The 16,364-nt window shown below is 41.6% G+C and overlaps 1 protein-coding gene and 1 long non-coding RNA gene across 2 annotated transcripts in view; both read left to right on the top strand.

Moving 5' to 3' along the window:
* Positions 1 to 16,364, top strand: part of LOC117528566 (homeobox protein Dlx3b-like) — a 42,552-nt gene that overhangs the window by 6,271 nt on the left and 19,917 nt on the right. The gene's annotated exons all lie outside the window — the stretch shown is intronic.
* On the top strand, positions 2 to 1,846 carry LOC117528567. Its single transcript, XR_004565816.1, has 3 exons — positions 2 to 13; positions 1,174 to 1,178; positions 1,666 to 1,846. It is a non-coding gene; the product is annotated as an uncharacterized LOC117528567 (long non-coding RNA).

Genomic DNA, 16,364 nt, shown 5'->3' with positions numbered 1-16,364 from the left:
CTGTCGGATAGGTGTCCCATCTCGACGGCGCCCAGAGGGTTTTGAACATGTGTATCACACTCGAGGCCGCCGGCCAAATTTGACCAACTGCGTGGACTCTCACAGATGGCTGTCAGAATGTTTTCGAACTGCAACTCGATACTTTTCGGATGTGTCTCGATTCTGGCTATGTGTGACGGGGGTATAAGCATGACACATGGTGCAAACTGTTCCTTTTTAAAACCCTATTAATTAAATTGAATTGAAATTAATTAATTCAGAACACCAAGTGCAGTGTATTTCTCTCTGATGTCATGTATGAAAAACACAACTGTTAGTGTTGTATCAGTCTCCAGGGTGGACCTAGCTTCTGGGGTGGGGTGCATGCTTGCCTGATAATTAAAAAAATCTATAGCCATTCTCAGGAACTCTGGGAAGTTAAATACTGACTGCTGAGTAATCATAATTTTTTTTTGTTTGTTTTTAATTTTTGCAAGACCTGTCCCATATTTTATCATGTCTTTTGTCAAGGTTTTTTTTTTGTACAAATAAGCCCCCCCCCCCCCCCCCCCCAAAAAAAAATCCTCTCTCAAGTGTGGTGAAAAATGAACCAAGAAACTAAACTAACTAGATGCTAACAAGACTTTATTGTTATGAAGGTGGAAGTTCTAACGTCCCTTGAATGCAATATCATTTCAGTACTTAAGATAAAACCTGATGTTTTTGAACAAGCAGGATCACAATTATGTCTTTTTGCCTCAAAGTGGACTGCAATGACTGGCATGTGGGATGGAGGCTGGGGGAGCATTTATTTGGGCAATCAATCAATCAATCAATCAATCAATCAATCAATCAATCAATCAATCAATAAATAACTTGAACAGATGAAGTGGCAGGAATTAATCTGATCGAAGATTGACCAGTAGATCGAGATCTTCGCCTTTTGGGTCAGCTCCCTTTTCGTCACAACAGTACGGTAGAGCGAATGCAATACCGCCCCTGCTGCGCTGATTCTCCGGCCAGTCTCACGCTCCATCGTCCCATCACTTGTGAACAAGACCCCAAGGTACTTGAACTCCTTCACTTATCAGAGTCTCAGCATCAGCCATAGAGAAGATGGGATGAATGGGACGAAGGAGGGGGCCTAAAACGGATCCCTGTGGAACCCCAAATTTCATATCACTAAAGTTAGAGGTAGTGTTATTATACAAAACACAGTGAGAATGACTGGACAGGTATGACGTCAACCATGCAAGGGCACTTCCAGTAATCCCAAAATGATTCTCCAACCTATCGAGCAAAATATGATGATCCACAGTAATAAAATGCAGCACTACGTTCTAACAGCACCAAAAAGCAGTGGTGTCCGAGTCCATTGCCATACCAAGGAAAAACTATTACACGACATAATAAGTCTGTTGCTGAAAAATATTTCCTTATATTCAATCTTGACCTTTCAACCTCAAGTCTCAGCCCATGGCATCTAAGGCCAGCATATCTTCTCATTTCATAGAAGATTTCAAAACTAATATTTTCATGTAAGATTTTGTACATTTCAATTAAATCACCTCGAGTGCGTCTATCTTCTAAAGCATTTAATCCGACTCTGACAATACCCATATAGGGCATATGTTGCAACTCGGGTACTAACTTAGTGCAGGAAATCAGTGGCTAAGAAATGCTTAGATTTAAAATCAGACACCAAAAAAACCCATCTCAAAATCCCGACGGGATATGCAGCAGACTGGAGGGGGAACAGCAGACACCCAAAAGCTGTCAGAGTTGGACTAGCACATCAGGGTCATCATCGGGGAAACGGCACTCTCAGGTAGGCTATAGGAAAAATCTAAATCATTTTATATTTAATTTTCCCCCACCCTATGTTTTAGGAGTACCATTGACTGACTATCTGGATACAGACCTGGGCACTGAGGCAACACTTCAGTCCCCTCTATGTGTGGCTGCTACTCCACTTGATTAATGTTAGAGTGCTGGTACACTGTAAAAACAGAAGTTCACCAGCTGCCTTGAAAATGTGAGTTAATTCAAATGAATATCACTTAACTCACCGTAAAGATAAGCTTCGTTTCAACTCACAGTTAGTGAAGACAATGGATAGCTTCAAGTTCAGATTTTGAAAACATATAAACTTGAGTCCAATATCCTAAACTTGCCATTACAGGTGGAGTAAGTGAGAAGACATAAATTCACTTAACGTAATGGGGCTATCATTTTGTACAGTGTACATTTCATTTATTTTATTATAACAAATACTCTGTAAATTACCAAAACGTAACAGATAATAATGAACAGAGATATCATGGACATATCACTGCAATATCGTATTTTAATGACCTTCACATAAGCAGACAGCGCAACCAATGTGACAACATGTTGGTATTGAAATGTGAATAAGTGCAATGGTGGGCACAGCAAACCAAAAAGTTAGCTTTGATAACGGCTAATCAGGTAACTGAAAAATTACCTTTTATAACGCTAAACCGATAAACCACCAAAACAATTTATCGGAAGCTACAGCTAACCGATAACTTTAAGTATCGTCTCTGGTATACTCTCAGCGACTAACAAGCCGATTTGCCAATGCTTCTGATTGAATCAAAGATGATCGTAAACCCAAATACAGCCAAATATGCGCACCCTGCCCACTGCTATAGGGAAGCGTCATTTATCTTAACAGCATACAGCGGTACAGCCGTGAAGCTGATGTCTTGAAAAGGAAAGCAGGTTTGACTTATGGTTTTGATTTATAAATCAAATTAATCTGGATAGAATAACTACATTAATGTCAATCCTGTCATTTGTACAAAGTGAAAATATAACACATATCTTTTAATTTTAAAATAATGCACTAATTCTGAAGTTTTGAACATAACACACAGATGCACAAATGGATTATGGATAAACTGAGCCTCTGCTCACATCTGTTGATTCATTCTATGTAAAAACCAACACAAGTTAATGTAACGTGTGTGTTGTTAACGTGTGTCCGGGGTTTGATCCCACGGCCGTCCCAGCCACAAAGGTCCTCTGGTCACAATTGGCGTGGTTGACAGGATGTGGGTAGATGCACCTGTGACTTCGGGACTAAGTCAAAAATGGTGGGGAGATATGTAGCAAGATGAAGTCCGGATTGAAAAGACGTTCCCACTACCTTGGCTAACGGGGAATTCCCCTTTGGCTGACCTGGTAGAGTTCTGGTCTTTAGTGCGAGCAGCGCTGGGTTCGATCCCACCGCCGTCCCGGCCACAAAGGTCCTCCAGTCCCATGTGCTTTTGTAAAATATGTCACTTTTTTTCATTTGTAAAAAAAAAAAAAAAAAAATAGGCATTTGCAAAACCGAAAAGTCTGTTTAAGTTGTGATTTGAAAACTGTGTGGTATAACCAGGCGCTGTAATTGGTCCGCTGATGGATTTTGAAGTTAGCTGAAAAGCTAATCCACTAACAAAACAGTTAGTTTCGCCAATTAGAGATTAATGGATTGGTGGAACTGTGCCCACCACTGCATAAGAGTATTCCTGAGTGTTTGTAGGATTTGTTCTTACCTAAGAACAGTAAATCTTGAACTTTATCACATTTAAAGATTTGACCTCAGTTTGATGGGCTCAGGATCTCATCACTTGAAAGATTTGGGCTCAATTTTATCCACAAATGTGTGAGAAAGTTATTGAAATCTTTTAAACTAATATTTGTGAAATAAATACTGGATGCACTTTGCATATTTCTCCATCCGCAGTGCAGAATGTCATTAAATGATTCAACAAATCTGGAGGAATTTCAGTGCATAAAAGGTAAAAGTGCAAGCCTAAGATGAGCACTTGTGATCTCCAGTCCCTCAGATAGCACTGCATGAAGAACCGTTATTCATCAACAGCTGATATAACCACATGGGGAAGGGATTACTTTGGGAAACCTGTCAAGCACTACAATATAGAGTTGCATTCAGAATTGCCACTTAAAACTTTACTGTGTAATAAAAGAAGCCTTATGTTAACCTTGTTTAGAAACAGTGTCGACTTCTCTGGTCTCTGAGGCATCTGGGCCAGACTGTCAGACAGTGGGAATGTGTACTGTGGTCAGACAAATCAGTATTCCAGATCTTTTTTCTTTTTTTTTTTTTTGAGGTAATAAGTGCCGTTTGCTCTGGACCAAAGAAGAAAAACACCAGCCAGACTGGTATCAGCATGTCTAAAAGCCATGGTCTGTCGTGGGGTTGTGTCAGTGCCCTTGGCAAGGCAAATGTACACTTCTGTGATTGCAGCATTAATGCAGAAAATACATTAAGATTTTACAGCAACATACAGTGCATCCAAAAAGTATTCACAGTGCTTCATTTTTTCCACATTTTTTATGTTATAGCCTTATTCCAAAATTGATGAAATTCATTTTCCCCTCAAAATTCTACACAATACCCCACAATGACAATGTGAAAAAAGTTTTTTTTTTTTTTAGATTTTTGCAAATTTATTAAAAATAAATAAATAAATAAATAAATAAATAAATAAGAAATCACATGTACGTAAGTATTCGCAGCCTTTTCCATAAAGCTCAAAATTGAGCTCAGGTGCATCCTGTTTCCACTGATCATCCTTGAGATGTTTCTACAGCTTAACTGGAGTCCACCTGGGGTAAATTCAATTCATTGGACATGATTTGGAAAGGCACACACCCGTCTACATATAAGGTCCTACAGTTCACAGTGCATGCCACAGCACAAACCAAGCATGAAGTCAAAGAAATTGTCTGTTGATCTCTGAGACAGGATTGTCTCAAGGCACACATCTGGAGAAGGATACAGAAACATTTCTGCTGCCTTGAAGGTCCCAATGAGCACAGTGGACTCCATCATCCATAAATGGAAGACATTTGGATCCACCAGGACTCTTCCTAGAGCTGGCCACCCGTCTAAACTGAGCAACTGGGGAGAAGGCCTTATGGCCTGGTCACACGGCATACGATGATTCCTGAATGAAAAAAGTAAAAAAATCACAAATCATCGAGAAAGGTGGATGAATGAGCTTTTGACTTTTCCCATCACTGAATAGCCTGCGAATAAAGAGCGCAAAAGGAACAAAAGAGGAACAAAACAAAATCGAAGCTAACGATCTCGACGCTTTAAACGAAACACGCCTGGAGCCACTGCTGGAGGAGTGTGTGTCTGCATCCAGCTCTGCATCCCAGGACTCGGCGCAGGGACAGAGCTCTGTTGCACCTGAATCCAGGACAAGCTAGAAACAGAAGCGTGCGATCCGATCCACTGTGGAGATCTGTGCATATGTCGTTGGATCCACCTACTCAGTTGCTCATCCAAAACAAAAGAGTTATCACCTCCTTCATCATCAGGATCTTCACTGATCAGAGACTTTAGACCGATGACACGCTGCGCGCTCCGTCTTGCTCCAATTAAAAAAAAACTGAAGCGCTTGCTCAACATTCATAAGATGCCTCATTTTGATAAAACAAAAACAAACAAACAAACAAACAAAAACACCACCACACTAACCAAACACGCTAATATAATTCAATATATAATCAGAGCAGTAAAATGATAAATTGTCTGGGTGAATGCGCACTGACTCCCCATATGTGGTTCCACCAGGTGCAGCTGATCCACAACGTGAATTCTGCCTTCCAGAACAGCTCTAATATAATCATCTGAATCATGTACCTGTTGACACATGTACAGAATGGCTGGCTTGTCAGTCCTACACTCATGTTGTTATTCATTCATCTTCTACCGCTTAGTCCCATTAAGGATCACGGCGGGCTGGAGCCTATCCCAGCAGCCATAGAGCGCAAGGCAGGGTAGACCCAGGACAGGACACCAGTCTGTTGCAGGGCCACAAACAAACACAGACACACACACACACACACCTACAGACAATTTAAAGATTCCAATCCACCTAACCCGCATGTCTGAAACCGGAGCACCCGGAGGAAACCCACGCAAACACCGGGAGAACATGCAAACTCCACATAGAAAGGCCACGGGAATCGAACCCACAACCTTCTCGCTGTGAGGCAACAGTGTTAACCACTAAGCCACCGTGCTGCCCCTCATGTTGTTATATTTAATAAAAAATAAACAGCACACGCGGGAGATGATTGCTGCTGTTGCCACTGCGTTCAAGTACCGTCAGAAATTACATAGCTTTTTGGTTGTTTCAAATTCAGCAGTTGCTTGTGGCAGGAGCATGGTTTTCATTTTATTTTTGGTAAAATAATTCATTGTATCCACACAAAAGATTAATTCTGGCCTATATAAGGTGCCTGAGCCCTATGAAGCTGACCCCCCCACCCAGACAAAAAAAAAAAAAAAAAAAAAATCCAAGCAAAAAGGCTGAGTTTGCCCTGTAATTTCCCATGGTACATGAATGCAGCGGCAGCAGCAGTGCTCACAAACCAGCCTCTGCACTGTATGAAAACATTCAGCCGGTTGAACGAAGTCAAACTAAAAGCTAATGTTACAAAAACTAAGCAAATGATAAGAAACCATCAAGAACAACAGCAAATGAAATACGGACGAATAGAGGTTTTCGGCGGCATTCGTTCAATTTTTCAACAGTTTAAAAATCCTGACGAAGCGCCAGCTGCAGGAACAAAGCTGTGCGAAGGTTAAACAATGCCAACAAAAGTCAACGAAAGTCCAGATTTCTTGTTTCATTTGGACTTTGTTGCCCTTCGTTAAGTGCCATGTGACCGCGCCTTTAATCAGGGAGGTGACCAAGAACCTGATGGTCACTCTGTCAAAGCTCCAGCAATCCTCTGTGGAGAGAAAAGAACCTTCCAGATGGACAGCCATTTGTGCAGCAGTCCACCAATCAGACCTGTATGGTAGAGTGGCCAGACAGTAAAAGGCACATTGCAGCCTGCCTGGGGTTTGCCAAAAGGCACCTGAAGGACTATCAGACCATGAGAAACAAAATTCATTGGTCTGATGGAACAAAGATTGAACTTTTGGCATGAATGCCAAGCATTATGTTTGGAGGAAACCAGGCACCATCCCTACAGTGAAGCATGGTGGTGGCAGCATCATGCTGTGGGGATGTTTTTCAGTGGCAGGAACTGAGAGGCGAGTCAGGATTGAGGGAAAGATGAATGCAGAAATGTACAGAGACATCCTGGATGAAAATCTACTCCAGAGCATTCTTGAGCTAAGAGTGGGGTGACGGTTCATCTTTCAGCAGGACAATGACCCTAAGTACACAGTCAAGATATCAAAGGAGTGGCTTCAGGACAACTCTGTGAATGTCCTTGAGTGGCCCAGCCAGAGCCCAGACCTGAATCCGATTGAACATCTCTGGAGAGATCTGAAAATGGCTGTGCACTGACACTGGAAGGAACACTTTGAGGAATGTCTGCATCAGACTGGAACACCCTGTATAGTAGGGGCAGAGCTGGAAGCTGATGGGGGATCATCATCAATTTTCCTGGTGGAGAGCAATGACGGAGTCAAAAATCTCTGCAGTGGCAAAGCCCCAGGGGTTGATGTGAACTGTCCAGAAATGTTGAAGGCTCTGGGTGTGAAGGGACTGTCTCTTCTTCAACATTGTGTTGAGGTCTGGGACAGCTCCTAAGGAGTGGCAAACTGGGGTGGTGGTCCCCATATTTAAAAAGGGAACCAGAGAATGTGTGCCAATTACCCGTGCATCACACTACTCAGCCTTACTGGTAAAGTCTACTCCAGGGTGCTGGAAAGGAGGGTTTGGCTGGTAGTCGAACCTCAGATTGAAGAGGAACAATGTGGGTTTTGTCCTGGCCGTGGAACAACCGACCTGCTCTTCACTCTCACAAGTATCCTCGAGGGGGACTGGGAGTATGCAACATCCACTCTACATGTGTTTTGTGGATTTGGAGAAGGTGTATGTTCAGGTACCCCGAGAGATACTGTGGGAGGTGCTGCAGGAGTATGGAATGAGGGAGTCCCTTCTTAGGACCATCCAATCTCTGTACTCACAAAGCGAGAGCTGTATTCGGGTTCTCTGCATTAAGTCAGACTTGTTTCCGGTGGGGCTTGGCCTCCGCCAAGGCTGCACCTTGTCACAGATCCTGTTTATGATATTCATGGACAGGATATTGAGGTGGGGTCGGGGGAAGATGGTCTTCAGTTTGATGAGCTCAGGGTCTCATCACTACTTTTTGCTGATGATGTGGTCATGTTGGTTTCATCGGCCTGTGACCTCCAGCACTCAATGTATCATTCACAGCTGAATCTGAAGCTGCTGGGATGAGGATCAGCACCTCTAAATCTGAGGCCATGGTTCTCAGCAGGAAACCGATGCGTTGCCTTCTCCAGGTAGGGAATGAGGTCTTTCCCTAATTGAAGGAGTTCAAGTACCTCGGGGTCTTGTTCATGAGTGAGGGGACAATGGAGCATGAGATTGGCCGGAGAATCGGCACAGCAGGGATGGTGTTGCAATCGCTTTATCATACTGTTGTGATGGAAAGGGAGCTGAGCCAAAAGGCGAAGCTCTTGATCTACTGGTCAATCTTTGTTCCTACTTTCACCTATGGTCATAAGGGTTGGGTCATAACCGAAAGAACTAGATCACGGGTACAAGCGGCCGAAATGAGTTTCCTCAGGAGGGTGATTCTCTTAGAGATAATGTGAGAAAATCCCCCAGGTAGTCGTTATGACCCCTTCTGGACCATACACAAACAGTAATACTTCACCAACACCATTACAACCAACATCAAAACCATCACCAACAGCACCAACACCACTATGACCAACATCAAAACCACCACCAGCAACACTAACAACATTACAACCAACATCAAAACCGTCAACACCAACACCACTACGACCAACAACATCATCACCAGCACCACCAACCAACATCCCCTCTGCAAATCATTTCGATGCACATTACTGGAAATACCCTGGATTTGGTTTTCGCACGACGTATTTCTGTCAACAATACTGACATTATGCATCTTGCATTGGTGGTCTCTGATCACTCACTTATTAGGTTTACAGTTTCGCTGCCATGTTTAGTGAAACAACAACCTTATTTATCACTGCAGCGATGCATCAACTCCTCAGCTATGACTGAACTTGACTTAAACAGTTTTGTTGGTATAGGATCAAGTAAGCAGGTTGTGCTTTTTGTAGACGTTACGAGTTTTGTCAGCACACCTAGTGAGATACTATCAAATTCTATAAATCTAGGTAGTACCTCAGTAGCAGGGTGTAGTGCAGTGCTTTTCTGTTAAGAAGAAAACATTTCGCGCCCCCTGCCCCACTCTCCACCATGACTAGAAATAGTAGCATTTGTCCATAAAATTGTTATAAGTGCACCTCTGCATAACATTGTATCCTTATTAACATTAAAGAAAACAAGAAAGAAAGAACTTTAGATCAACTTACAGCAAAGAATAACTTTATTAACATTGTTTTTTAGTCTGTAACAAAAAAATTACTTTACTTGAAATTAAAAAAAATGTAATCCTTAACCCTCTGGGGCCAACGCTGTCGTATACGGCTAAGACCAAGCTTTACTAAATTATAAATAACTTTTTAATGATATGATATAGAAACTTACTCTTTTTTTTTTTTTTTTTTTTGCTGAAATGTTAACTCCGCGGACTTTCGAGCCAGCCATCGGCCATCTTTGTACTCCTCATAGAAGCTGTGTGATGACGTGTGCAATGTGAGTGTCCAAATTCCAATCGTAGGGCAGATTCACCTCACATGAAAAGCCAAAGATTGTTTTCAGGAGTGATATGTTACTAGTTGGCCCATTTGAATAGCCCCCTGGGTGCTCCAATGAGTACATACTATTGGGCTCCAAATGCGCCCTGCGCCATTATGCACAGCGATCACTGAAATCAGACTGAGCAGACGGAGATGACAATCTCTGATGACAATCTCACGTGCTAAAACAAAGAGTGTGTAACTATCAGGATTGCTCCGCTAGTTTGCATGTGAATGTTAGTGGATAACTCTGTTGCTTTTACCATGAAGACAAAAAAAACAAACAACAAAAACAAAACCGCATAGACCATTTTGTATATATTGTTCAAAATGTGCATTTGTGTTTATTGTTTGAACCTTTTGTTGTACAGTCTTTCACACAAGACCTCAAATTACCTTTATAAAGTGTCAAAACAGTTGTTTATTATAGTTTGCTGTATGTTTTGAATAAATGTGTGTGGAAAATTATTTTTCGCTTTACTTTTTCCTTCCTTATTTTTTATTGTAAACCTTTATTACACTTATAAAACACAACAAAAGCATATATATTATGAAAGCACAGGTTGTCCTGAAAAAAAGAGACATAAAACTTGATTGTGGGATGCAGAGAGAGCTGTTAACAGCAATAATAAAACATTTATGCCAGGTGAGTGAACTGTCCAAAAAATGCCCTCAGACCCCAGAGGGTTATACTATAAACATTTTTTGACTGACTGCCATTTGATACTGAAAAACAAAATTAAATAATTGTTGATTAGACATGGCCTCTGTCATGCTGATTTTTTTATGATTATTTTTGTTTATTTTATTTTTTTATTAGTTTTTATTTTTGCAGCACTTGCGTCATCCAGCATGACAGAGACCATGTCTACTGCTGCTCAGCTCCTCTGCTATGGTGCTATGATGCTAACGGTGCTCGCTGGTTTACTGAAGTAACATTCACAAAGCGGGATCATTCTCCCACCATAGTGCGAAAAAAAACACTACATAGAGCTGCATTCCATTATGCTAGAGTCCTCAGTAGTCCCTGCACACACTCTGACAATGAGAGCGCCACTGCCACCTACTGTAGTGGATGTGTAATTACACTTTTTTCTAGTACGGAGAAAAAAGCGTGTTCCCCGCGGTCACACGTGCCCCCCTGTACCAGAAGGACTGCTGTAGTGGCTGGGTTAAGGCATGCTGGGATATGTTTAATCTGATGTCTTCTATTTTCTTCTCAAAGTAATCCAAGAAATCTTGGAGAGTGACTTACAGGTGGTTGTCAATGAATAAGTGTTGCCACCGTGTTGAACAAGAACTTTGAGTTATGTTTGTTTTTGTTGATCAAATCAGAGTAATAGGTCCGCTTTGTAGCCAATAGTGCATGCTTATAGTCTAAGATGACATCACGCCACGTGAGGTAGGATACTTATAATTTTGGACTATGCCATTTCTGTTTTAGACCTCTAGCCTTATGCTTGAGGTCACGCAAGTAATCACTGAACCAAGGTGACTATGTTTGGGGGTGTGTGGTTTTAATAAAGGTGGCGCAATCATGTCGAGTGTAGTTTTGAGTGCTGAGTTTAAACTATCCACAAGACTGTCTACTGATTGGGCATTTTCCAAATGTGAAGCTAAGATATCAGGCAGTCTAGCTTCAAGTTCAGTCATAGTTGAGAAGTTAATGCATCACTGCAGTGATAAATAAGGTTGTTGTCCCACTAAACATGGCAGCAAAACTGTAAACCTAGTAAGTGAGTGATATGAAAGCATGATGTCAATATTCATTACAGCAATACCATGTGCTAGAACCAAATCCAGGGTATTTCCACTAATGTGCGTTGAGTCCTGAATGCATTGCTGAAATCCTAATGTATCCACAATTGCCATAAATGATTTGCAGAGAGGATCAGAAGGCTTATTTATATGAATGTTAAAGTCACCAATAATCAGAATATTATCTGCACTAATCAACAAGTGAGAGATGAAATCAGCAAATTCATCTAAGAATTCAGAGTATGGGCCAGGGGGCCTATATACAGTGACAAAGTGATACGGCAGAATTTTTTTTCTTCTAACCTTGGCAATACATAGCATTGTGGGCAGAGCATAGAATCAGATGTTCGAACAAGGTATATTTGTGACCCCCAACAGCTAATAAACTAAACCTAGATTTATAAATAAGAGCAACACGCACACCTTGCTTTGCATCACGAGGGACATGATTAAATGTGTATGCTGGTGGGCAGGCCTCATTTAAGGGGAGGACAGCTGTAGGTTTAAGCCAGGTTTCATATAACCCAATCATATCTAAGTGATTATCCATAATTAGATCATTAATCAACAATGATTTTGAGGACAATGATCTTATATTATTGAGACCCAGGCTAAGGACCTCAGTGGGGATGACAGTTAGACTGCTTGGATTTATGGGTGGTTCCAGAGTAGCATATGTAAGATGCCTCGAAGTAGTTTTAGGTTTGAGACATTCCATGTGGGTTGTAGGTAGCAGACACGAAATCTTTGATATTGCTGTAACAGCCAATGGGCCATCCTCAATTTCAGCATCATCCAATATAGAAATGGGTATTAAGTTTGCAAAGCATATCCCTCTATCATTTTCATGGATGTGTCGACAGAAACAGGCCATAGTCTCAACTTGATGAATTTCCCTCCCTGGCACATAAACTGCACTATCACCATAGTGCATTTTTGGCACTAATTTCCCTGCTATGCTAATGGATTCCACACTCACATTTGTCATAAGCCTTGCAGGGTCTCTAATCACCTGCTCCATAGCCTGCTGTAAAATCCTAATGTTACCCTCGCTGTAGAGCTCTATCTATGTTTGCAGACAAGATGGCAGCACCTTCCCAGTAGGGTGAAGGCCATCCGGCATCAGCAAGCCATGGTGGCCCCAGAACGAAGGCCAGTTATCAATAAAACTAAAGCCTTGCTGTCTACAAAATTGCACCAGTCACCTATTTAACGATGTAAGCCTGCTAAATGCCTCATCATTACCCCGGGAGGGGAGGGGACCAGAGACTATTAATCAATGCCGACACATCTTTCTAGCAAGATCACAAGTCCTCTCTATGTCCATTTTTTGTGACCTCGGGGTGCTTCATCCTGATATCATTGGCAGTGACGTGAATAACTATGTGACTGTATCTTGTGTCATGTTCCTTTGACTGTTCACACTAGATGCACTTAAAAACCAAAAGAAGTGTTAAACAGAAATAAAACAAACAAATACATCCGTGTAGAGATTGAAAGAGCATCACAACAGCAAATATCCATCAGAAGCAAGTTGCCAGATCTATGCAATTGTTGTGATCTGCCTTGTGTTGGGGTCTGTGTCATGATTTTGTCCCTTGTCTGCTTCCACTTTGTTCTTTTACCCACTGTCTTTAACGATCTGTTTGTTTTACTTTTGTCACTGGTTGAATTATTTGTTTATTGTACTTTTGCCACTGTTGAGTTCCGTTCTAGTTTCATCCCCAGCCTTAATTTTCTTGTTGATCTCTTTTCAGTTCTCACCTTTGTTTTTCTGGTTTCGTTTCTTTGTTCCTTTCATGCGGAGGAATTATTTCTTGGGTGGATTTTTGCAATTTTTTTTGTAATGTCTTTGGGTTGATTTCTCTTTCTATTTCTGTCTGCCTTCTGTTTGTCTGACTAATTTCTCTTGCACCAGCCTTCCCTCATCTTCGTTTCATTTCTTTCACACCCCCTTCCTGAACATTCTCACACACCTGTGTCTCATTTTCCTTAATCACCACCTGGGTTATAGTGGATAAAATATGAATAAAATGAGGTAAAACTATGAATAAAATTAGGTAAAACTGATATAAATATCAAAATATACATACAGTATAGTAAGTTGAAAGTGGTTTTAATCATTATCACTGAGAAATAAAGTTTGTACAGCTTCTCAAAAGTGTGTTTCTTGGAAAGCGCGCTGGCAGCGTTCCATCAGCGGTCACGTGATGCTGTGACGTCACAGCGTGGAGAGTCCCGTCTTTGTCTCTTAGATTGACAACAGGAACAGATAGGCCTCAGCATGGACAGTGACGAGATCGAGAACTTTTCTGACTCTTCAAGTGTGGATTATTTCTGTGAGGAAATTGAGACTGGCTCGGACCTGAGGATGTTGCAGCAGTGATGTTTACAGATTGGAGCCGTATCTTTCGGACGAACATTCAAACCAGGAGCATTGTGGAAATAATGCCGATGGAGTTTATGGTGGAGCTGAAGCAGAGGCAAGAGATGTGCCAATTCCGATGGATTTTGAAAGGCTGCAGAATACGGAATGGTAAGGGAGGCTTTGATTTTTGTTGCTGCTGTTTATAACACTATAATTATAGCATTTTTGATTCTAGCGTCTGTTTACTGCCTTTGTTATTTTTCTGGAGCCGCAATAGTGTAGCTACTACTTGCGGACCACTGTCATTACCTTTGGGTTTTTGCCGTTTTCGAGTGCCTGGCATTGCATTCATCCGTGTTTAGTTACGTTATTTTCACGAAAGAATAGGAAATAAATGGTGAAAGTTTCGAAAAAGATTGCCGAAAACAACAGTGAACATGCCGCTGCCGTGTTTACTACGTATTGCACTGATATTTTTACAAGTTCCTTGACCATTTCAAGATTATTGTGAACATTATTTGGGGTTGACATTTTAGGTGTTCCTGTGAGCGGTGCGAGAATATGGAGACGGTAGAGGAAAGTGTCTGCTGTCAGGAGCAAATGCGGGTGTGCGAGCGGAGGGAGTGGCACCCTGACATTTCGTGCATCGCACAACACCGCTGCTTTTGATCAATCTGCCTGGACTTGAAAAGGCTAAAACCTTTTGCCCTTGTGTTTGTGCAATATGCTGCGACACACTGGTCAGGCATATCGACAAACAAGTCCCTGAGAGCTGTGTTTAATCAAAGTTTCTGCCACTAAAAAAGTGTAAACAACGGCCGCCAGGCGCGCAAGCTGATACGGTCTACATGCAGTGACGTATTGCAGGTTTGGTGCTTAGCGAGAAGCTGGTCATGGGGCGTGCACATTTTTCAGTGGTGGGATGTTCAAATGTTGTATATAACGGGAGAAACGCGTCCATTTTCCCAAAACGCTTAGGTTGACGGAATTATATAACCTTTGTTACATGTAATAAGACTATGTTGTCTTTAAATGTCATATCCACTTTAAGCCTCGTGGTTTGTCCTTCACTCCTGGTTCGTTGTGCTTATAGCCTCGTGTCTCAGCTCATGTGTCCAAGCTCTTGTTTTGTCTTTTATCATCAGTTCAGCCGTGTATGACCTTGCCTTGTTTTTTGACCTCGCTTTTGCCACAGCCTCTTGCACTTAGACACTGTGATTTTAAAACCTTGCTTGTTTTTGACAATGCCTCACGTCTGCCTGTCACCTTTACATTGCTGACTGTCAACCTGTGTACCGAACCTTTGCCTGTTTAATAAGATAAAGCCTTTTTGATTACTCCTACTCCTGAGTCTGCGAGTCTGCCTTTTTTGTCCAGCATCCAGTTTGTTCCACCTCATGAACCCTGACAGTAATAGGACTGGACTTATGCTGAGCACAGATGGACAGATGAACGCAAAGCCTTCGAAATACCCGATGGCCATATTTAATTGCCTTGGGTAAAAATTACGTGACGCACTAGTTTCTCCAACCACAACCACATAAACCTATAATTCTTTCAAAGCTGCCTGGGTGTCCTGGTGGCTTCCCTCACTTGTCTCTTTCCAGCATGCTCACTTAGTTTGTGAGAACTGCCTATCTGATAGATACATCACACAGTACCAAAATGTTTGTACTTCTTAATGACTGAAGTAAATGAAGTCCAAGACTTGGAAACGTTCATGTATGGGGGGGGGGGTAAAGGGTACTATGTACCCAGGGCCCAGAGCATGGGGGGCCCACAAAAAACTGGCATTAAATACATTTTTGTGTTGCATGTTATTAATGTCCATACAATTCATGGTGTAAAAGAATATAATTAGAATGAATGTATAAATGTTGCAAAACATAATTCTGCTCTAACAATAATATTGAAAGATCACTGTGGGCTCTTCCCACCCCTGCACAGTTGTGCAATGGTTTAGTCCAGGCTCACAGGTGACAACCCCCCCCCCCCCCCCCCCCCACACACACACACACATCCCAAACGGGATCTGACAGAAAGAGGAGGTGTTTAGTAGTGCTGAAACAACTAATCGATTTAATCGATTATTAAAATAGTTGTCAACCAATTTAGTCATCAATTAGTTGTTAAATAACTTTGTTTTACCACAAATGTTTCGTTTCTTCCATATAAATCAACCGTTTCTGCAGCGCGGCTTTGCTTTGAACCTTGAACCAATTGAAGCAGTGATTCGCAGATCGAAGCACTGCTTCGAATCAATGGTGCTTTGTTGATTCAGTGTTTTATTTCGCTTAATCTTATTTTTTCCCCACTAAAACCCCAAAGAGTATGTGTCTGTGAGTAACATTTACCTTTTTAGGTTAATCTGACCTGTTATGGTCTTCTGAAACAGTTGATAGATGTATTTTATGACTTAAAAACAGGACCAATGCTAACACATTAGCATGTCTATGGTGTTTTCAGTGTTAAAGTTAGCATTAAGCTGTTGCAGCTGTTAGCACATTTGTTTTCTGTATAATAATTCATGGCTCAGCGTTTATT

The sequence above is a fragment of the Thalassophryne amazonica genome, chromosome 16 (assembly GCF_902500255.1).
Source record: "Thalassophryne amazonica chromosome 16, fThaAma1.1, whole genome shotgun sequence".
Lineage (NCBI taxonomy): Eukaryota > Metazoa > Chordata > Actinopteri > Batrachoidiformes > Batrachoididae > Thalassophryne > Thalassophryne amazonica.
The sequence above is the reverse complement of the archived record's forward strand: the minus strand, read 5'-3'. Positions and strand labels throughout refer to the sequence as shown.